The sequence below is a fragment of the Ceratotherium simum genome, chromosome 32 (genome assembly GCF_057802395.1).
Source record: "Ceratotherium simum simum isolate JZ-2026a chromosome 32, ASM5780239v1, whole genome shotgun sequence".
NCBI lineage: Eukaryota > Metazoa > Chordata > Mammalia > Perissodactyla > Rhinocerotidae > Ceratotherium > Ceratotherium simum.
Window position 1 is genome coordinate 4,245,001 of NC_141931.1, and position 7,962 is coordinate 4,252,962.

Here is a 7,962-nt window from a genome sequence, read left to right on the forward strand (position 1 = left end):
AATGTACTCAAGAATAATTAGGATTAGGATTAAAATTTGTAAATGAAACCTAGCCGATAGAATGAGGCCTGGGCCCCCCAGGTCTGCCTACTACCCATAGGCAAACTTATAAATGGATTGGGTAGAAGAAATTGAGCCCTCATCAAGCGTACCCAGTTAGGAATCTGAAGTCTTGCATTGGGGGAGCGAGGTGGCAGACAGGCAGGTGATGAGCAGGGTCCATGTAGCACTTATTCCCTTTGACCTTACCAACTCTGGGATGCAGAGAAAGTACAAATTAGTATCCTTCACATATAAAAATAAGGAAATAGTGTTACTGAGTCTTCGGCCTCTAAATTTCTTGCCATCTTTCCATATACTTTGCTCCCAATGTTGTACTAGGCTGAAGTGAAGGACGTAATAAAAAGGAGAGATTTAAACACTCAGATCTTAGGGAAAGAGAGAAATTGGGCATCAAGGGAACTTTGACATCTGATCAGGTTAATAACTACCACTTATTGAATATTTACAAAGTAACATCCTGTGCATAGTAATCACCTCATTTAATCCTCACAATAACCCTTTTAAGTAGACACTAGGATTATCACCGTATTGTAGGTAAGATTCACTTGATGTTATACAGTGATTGACAGTCCAGGATTTGAACTCATCTGCCAGATTCCAAAGCTGCTCCTGTTTGCCTCCCCCTACTTAGTGGATAAGCCCGGAAACAGATTTCTAACATAACTTACTCGTAACCTTTATTCCTATTGTGTTCCTAAAGAAATCGATAATATTGATTCTGTTATTCTGCTATTGTTATGCTTTTGTCCATTTTATGAGCAGAAGCCCAAGAAACCTCCCCAACTGATTTTTTACCATAGAAAAAATTTCATGTTTTCCAAAAGAACTATGTGAGCAGTGTTTTCTGAACTTCAAATTTAGGAGTTTTTTCTGTAAGTGTTATAACAATGTATAATATGCTACAATATTAATGTGTAATATGTTAGAGAAGCAGGGTTTCACACTCCTCACTAATACTTCATAGAGCAGATCTACTTTCATCTATTTTATATATTGATGTTCTATATAAATTCTTTCAACAAAAGGATTCTATTTTTTAAAAGTTTGAAAATAACAACAATAGAGGAATGAATAGACAAATAGCACATTGATTCAACAAATATTTATTAACTAAGCCAGGCACTGTTGTAAATGTTAGGGGTACACAATGATCGAAGTTCCTGCCTTCACGTAGCTGACATTCTAGTAGGATATGCATTGAATAATAGGCTAGGCGGAAAAAAAAAAAAAAAAACCATATTAAGATTAGAATTAACATTAGATAAATTGTCTAATGGCGTCATCTTGAAATTATCTGTGGAATACATTATTGGAAGAACCAGATGACAGTTCCAGTATTTTCTCACAAAGATATAGTCTGAACAAATTAGGTATGAAAGCCAAAAAAAAAAGTTTCATATAGGCAAATGTAAAACAGTGCGTTTTGAAAGAGAATCCAGTCTTAGAGAATGATCTGGCCTACTTTTGTAGTTACATAAAATAAAAAGGGGGTAGTAGGTAGGGCTATTAGTATTGTAGAGCGTTAGTCTTTACTGAAGACTATTTCTGACCACATGTATTAGTTTTCTGTGGCTGCAGTAATAAATAACCACAGATGATGGCTTAAAACAACATAAATTTATTCTCTCACAGTTTTTTTTTTTTTTTTAAGATTTTATTTATTTTTTTTCCCCCCAAAGCCCCAGTAGATAGTTGTATGTCATAGCTGCACATCATTCTAGTTGCTGTATGTGGGATGCGGCCTCAGCATGGCCGGAGAAGCGGTGCGTGCCCAGGATCCGAACCCGGGCCGCCAGCAGCGGAGCGCGCCCACTTAACCACTAAGCCACGGGGCTGGCCCTCTCTCACAGTTTGAAGGCCAGAAGACCAAAATAAGTTTCACGGAGCTGAAATCAAGGTGTCAGCAGGGTCGCACTCCCTTTGGAGGCTCTAGGGGAGAATCTGTTTCTTGCCTCTTCCAGCTTCTGGTGGCTGCCCGGCATTCCCTGGTGGATGGCGGCCTCACTCCAAACTCTTGTCTCTGTCTTCACATTGCCTTCTCTGAGTGTCTGAAAACTCCCTCTGCCTCTCTCTTATAAGGATACAAGTGACTGCATCTAGAGCCCACCCAGATAATCCAGGATTAGCCCTTTGAGATCCTTAATTTAATCGTGTTTCCTGCCGTGTAATATCCTGCGAAGGTAATATTCACAGGTTCTGGGGATTAGGACTTGGATGTATTTTTAAGGCCACTATTCAACCCACTGCACCACAATACTTCTGTGGCACCAAATGGCTAACCAAAAGATAGTAAAAAAGCAAAGCACAAACAAAAAAACATTTACCTTGTATCAAGCCATTGTTGTAAGTAGCTGGAATTTTTTTGTTTGTTTTTTAATTCTGGTTTGTCTACCTCAAGAGAAAAATAGATTTCCAGAAAAAAACATCCAGAATGATCATGGATATAAGAGAATTGTATTGTGGATAGACTGAAAGCATTTGGTATCTAGTCTGGAAAGATGAGACAGGCTATGACTAAAGTCATTACGAGGGATATACATAGAGTGATCATTGATGTTGTTCACCAAATATTGAAATTCTAGAGACAAGAGAGCTTCCTCACCCCACCCATCCACACACACATTTGAATCTGGGAAAATATTTACGATCAGAGGAAGAACTATGTAAATTTACAGGGAGTGCATTTAAGGTACCAACTGTGCTTAGAAGTAAGCTAAATAAAAAGTACACGATAGGTTTAATGTATGTAAAAAACCGATATGTTATGGTCAAACTAGAGACTCTCTAAGATAAATCTTACTTCCAAGATAGCCATTGTAAAACCAACTCTAATTTCCGTTATGCTAATCTGATTTGACTCAAGTCAAGTTTTATTGCTTATCATTTGAGCTCTTGACTCTAAACACTAAAGCCTGTTCTGTTCAATATGCTAGCTACTAACCACATGACTACTTAAATGTAAATTAATTAAAATTAAATATTCAGCTCCTTAGTCACACTGCTACATTTTAAATACTTAAAAGCCATTTGGCATAGTGGTCACCATATTGGACAGAACAAATACAGGACATTTACATCTCTTGGATTTCTTTAACACATTTCAAAGTTAACATGTTTCACTCTAAGGTTATCTTTCCTTTTCCTCCTCACCCCTAAAAAAGAATCCACATATGCAATTTGGTTCTTCTCTAGTGTTCTCTATTTTAACAAACGGCACCACCGTCTCCATCTTACTAAGCCAGAAACCTGTCATCATTATTTTTTTCTTCTGCCTACTTAACCTCCCACATCCATCAGGCAAAAAGTGATTTTTTTCACTTCCCATATGTATTCAATTGGTATACTTCTTTCCACCTCCACTGGTGCCACATTTGTTCAGAACACCATAATCTCTCTTTTGGACTACTGCTACAGTTCCCTAATGCTCTCCCCACTTCTAGTCTTAATTCTAAACGTTTCCCCTTCTCATTCTGCTGCCAGAGCATTCTTTCCAAAACTCAAATCTGTCTATAGTTAATGCCCTAGGGGTGAATTCCAAACTTCTTCATTTGGTTTACAAAGACCATCTTTGGCCACTTGACCCATCACGGTCTCTGCTCCAGCCCTGACAACAGCTAACGTTTACCGAGCACTTGTGAAGTGGCAGCTCCGCTCTGAGCACTTTGTTTGCATTATCTCATGTAACCCTCATAACCAAGGCCGCTGGGTATTAGCAATAGGTTATGCTACTATTAACTGTGTGGTCCCACGTAAATGGCACCCCGCACCATTTACAGATGAGAAATCAGACTTAGAGGAGGAATAAAGCAACCTGCACTGGGTGGGATGTAACTCCAAACCATTTTAACTCCTGAGTCCACATAGGTAATTAAAGGCCATATTTTTAAGTAACAGGTTAGCTTCGGTGAGGACAAGTGGAAAGTATTGCATTTGTGGATAAATAATACAAACCATATGTAGAAGATCATGTATTCAAAGCTAAGAGTTATAAAAACCAAAGAGGCTTCACTTCCAGGAAGAAACATTCCCTCTTTCTTCATAAGATTGGAAGGTGGAAGATATTCTCCCGACTGTCCTCCCTTTTATAAAGTGAAGCAATAAATCTTTGTGTTACTTGTTGGCCATTCTAGGAAACTCAATAGTTTAGGCATAAATGACATCCTAGCAGTTTTATTATTCTGAATTTGGGCAATGAATTTAGGAAAGACAAAAAATAAAAAAGATATAGTTATTAAATCTCATTTAGTAAACTCCAATCTTATGTTTGTGTAATCTTAAAAAATTTGTGGAGCTTTTTTGGAGAGGTTCCACGTTGGGGAACTAGAACGCGTCCACGTGCCACCATGCCGGGCCCCAAGCTCCACGAGGACAGAAGCTCCTTTGCTCGGGACCTCACCCTATGCATCTCCTCATCTGGCTGTTGATTCATATCCTTTAATATACTTTGTAATAAATCGGTAATCTAGTGAAAAAAAAATTTGTGGAAAGAGTAAAGTACTTTATCCATAAAACCAATGTAGGACATTCAGAGAATTTAAATCACTAGAAAAATAAACCTTAGTCATGTACAAATGAGTATTTTTATATCGTGATAAAATTGAAGTGAAGACATACAGCTGATTTTAAACTAATTTTATTAACTCTAATTTGTACAAAAATTTATTCATCAAGAACATTATATGAACTATTTTTCTAATGCATGTTATGAAATCTGTATTTATTCCTAAATCAAATTGCTAAAGATTCTTTATGCTTAAAAACTCTGAATGTGCACTTCTAATTCTGGCCAAGATGGAGTAATAAAGATCAGATTTACTCTCTCACCTGGAACAAAAAGCTGAACAAAGTACACAAAACAATGACTTTTAAGTATTAGACATAGGCAACGCAGGGCAGAGAGCCCTGAGAGAGAGGACATGTGTGAGGTGAGCTCTGTGGTTCCCCTGCTAGTTCTTGGAGGGAGTCCTGAGGGTGCACTGCAGGAGGAAGAACTCAGATAGAGCCTTGCAGTCTCATGGAGTTGAGGCGATGGAGCTGGGAGTCCAAGAGGTTAAGGGCTAGAGTTCACAGGATGAGTACCACAGAGCACTGAAAAGAAAGAGAACTCTGGAGATCTGCAGAGGTCCTCTTTGAGTATTCAATTGTAAACATAACAATGCATGTGTGTGAAGAAAGTGCACAAGGATGAGGAAGAGCCACCAGAAAGATTTAGAGGGAACAATTCTCAAAGCTTGCTCAGGGCTGGGAGCAGTTTTTGTTCCCACTGGCCAGAGAATGGAAACCCTTATAATTCATGAGGCAACAGGTAGAGCAGTCAGAAGGTATTGCCTCAGTAATAGGGCAAAACTAGCCCCAGATTGAGGCTGCTCTGGATCTGCCTAGTAAATCTTAACAGCTAACCTCAAAAGAATCAAATCATTTCCGAGTAATTTAACTATTTCCCAGAACAAAGCTCAAGAATCGTTCTTTAAATACAAAATATTCAGTACCCAACAAAGTAAAACTCACAAATTTTGGCATCCAATTTAAAATTATCTAGCATGCAAAGAAGCAGGAAAAGATAGAATCAGGAGAAAAATAAATCAAATGGAAGAGTTCTAAATGGCACAGATGAAAGAATTAGTGGACAGAAAATATAAAATCTGTTACACCTATATTTCATGTGTTCAGGAAGGTATAGGAAAACATGAGTATGATAAATACAGGCATTGAAAATATCAAAAGACTCAAATAGAACTTCAAGATGTGAAAAATACAATGTCTGAGATGAAATTAAGAGCAGATTACATACTGCAGAGGAAAAGACTAGTGACCTTGAAAACACAGCAAAGAAGCAATCCCAAATAAAACAGAAAAAAAAAAAAAAAGGATTGAAAAAGGTATCAGTCAATTGTGGGACAATTTCTAATATATATGTAATTGAAGTACAAGATGGATGAGGGGGGTACTAAAAATATTTTTAAAATGACCAAAATTTTCCAAATGTGATAAAAACAATCCACCTAAGAAAGAAAATCAAGAACACCTAAAAAACACCTAAGAAAATCAACAAACCACAAGAACAAAAAAAGAAGAATATTCACCAAAGCATATCATAATTAAATTACTAAATATCAGTGATAAAGAGAAAATCTTAAAAACAACTAGTAAAAAAAAGACATACACAGAAAAACAAAAATAAGAATGACAGCAGACATTCCTTAGAAGAAATTCAAGTGGAGCAGTATCTTTACTGAATGAAAAAAACTATCAACCTAGAATTCTATACCTAGCAAAATTGTCTTTCAAAAATAAAAGGGAATTTATTTCAGACATGCAAAAGTTGAAAGAATTCATCAGAAGCAGATATCCACTATGAGAAATGTTAAAGGAAGTCCCTGAAGCAGATGAAAATGATATCAGATATAAATCTGGAGGCATACAAACAAAGAACATCAGAAATGGTAAATATGGGGCCCGGGGTTCACAGGTTCAGATTCTGGATGTGGACCTATGCACCACTCATCAAGCCATGCTGTGGCAGCATCCCACATACAAAATAGAGGAAAATTGGCAACAGATGTTAACTCAGGGCCACTCTTCCTCACCAAAGGAAAAAAAAGATGTATACTACAAGTTCTAAAGCAACCACTAAAATAACAAAACAAAGAGTTATAGCTAATAAGCCAGGAAAGAGGATAAAGTAAAATCATAAACAATATTTTATCAACCCAAAAGAAAGCAGAAAAAGAGGAAAAAGGAAACAGGGGACAGAAGGAGTAAACAGAAAACAAATATGAACATGGTAGATTTAAACCCAATCACATCAATAATAATATTAAATGGTAATGGTCTAAATACCCAATTGAAAGTCAAAGATTGTCAGATTGTATAAAAAAGAAAAACTCATCTATACATTGCCTACAAGAAACCTGCTGTAAATCTAAAGACATAAATAAGATACAAGTAAAAGGATGGAGAAAGATATACCATGTTAACACTAATCAAAAGAAATCTAGACTGGCTATATTAATATCAGGCAAAGTAAATTTCAGAGCAAAGGATATTACTAGGGATTAAAGAAGATCATTTCATAATGATAAAAAGATCACTTTATCAAGAAGATATAATTCTAAACATTTATGCATCTAATTACAGAAATTCAAAATACGTGAAACAAAAGTAATGAAATTGAAAGGAGAAATAGGCAAATATGCAATTACAGTTAAAGATTTCAATACCACCTTTTTAATACTTGATAGAACAAGTAGACAGAAAATCAGTGAGGACTTGAACAATATTATCAACCAAATTGACCTAATTAATATTGATAGAACACTCCACCCAACAACAGCAGAGTACACGTTTGCTTCAAATGCACACGAAACATTTACTGAGATATACCATCGTATGGGCCATAAAACAAGTCTTAATAAATTTAAAAGGATTTAAATCATACAAAATATTTGCTTGGACCACAATGGAATTAAATTAGGATTAATAACAGAAAGAGATCTAGAAAACCCTTAAATATTTGGAAACTAAATAACAACTTCTAAATATCATATGGGTCAAAGGAGAAATCAATAGAGGAGTTAGAAGATATTTTGAACTAAATGAAAAATGGAAGTACATATATCAAAAGTTGTGAGATATAGCTAAAACAGTGCTTAGAGGGAAATTTATGGCAAAAAAAGAAGAAATAAATCAATGACCTAAACTTCTACCTCCTTAAGAAACTAAAATAAGAAGTGCAAATTAAACCTAAAGCAGACAGAAGAAAGGAAATAATGAGGATCAGAATGGATATCAAGGAAACAAAAAAAAGTAAAACCGTAGAGAAAATCAATGAAACCAAAAGCTGGTTCTCTGAGTAGATCAATAAGATTGATAAACCTCTGGTCAAACTAATTAGAACAA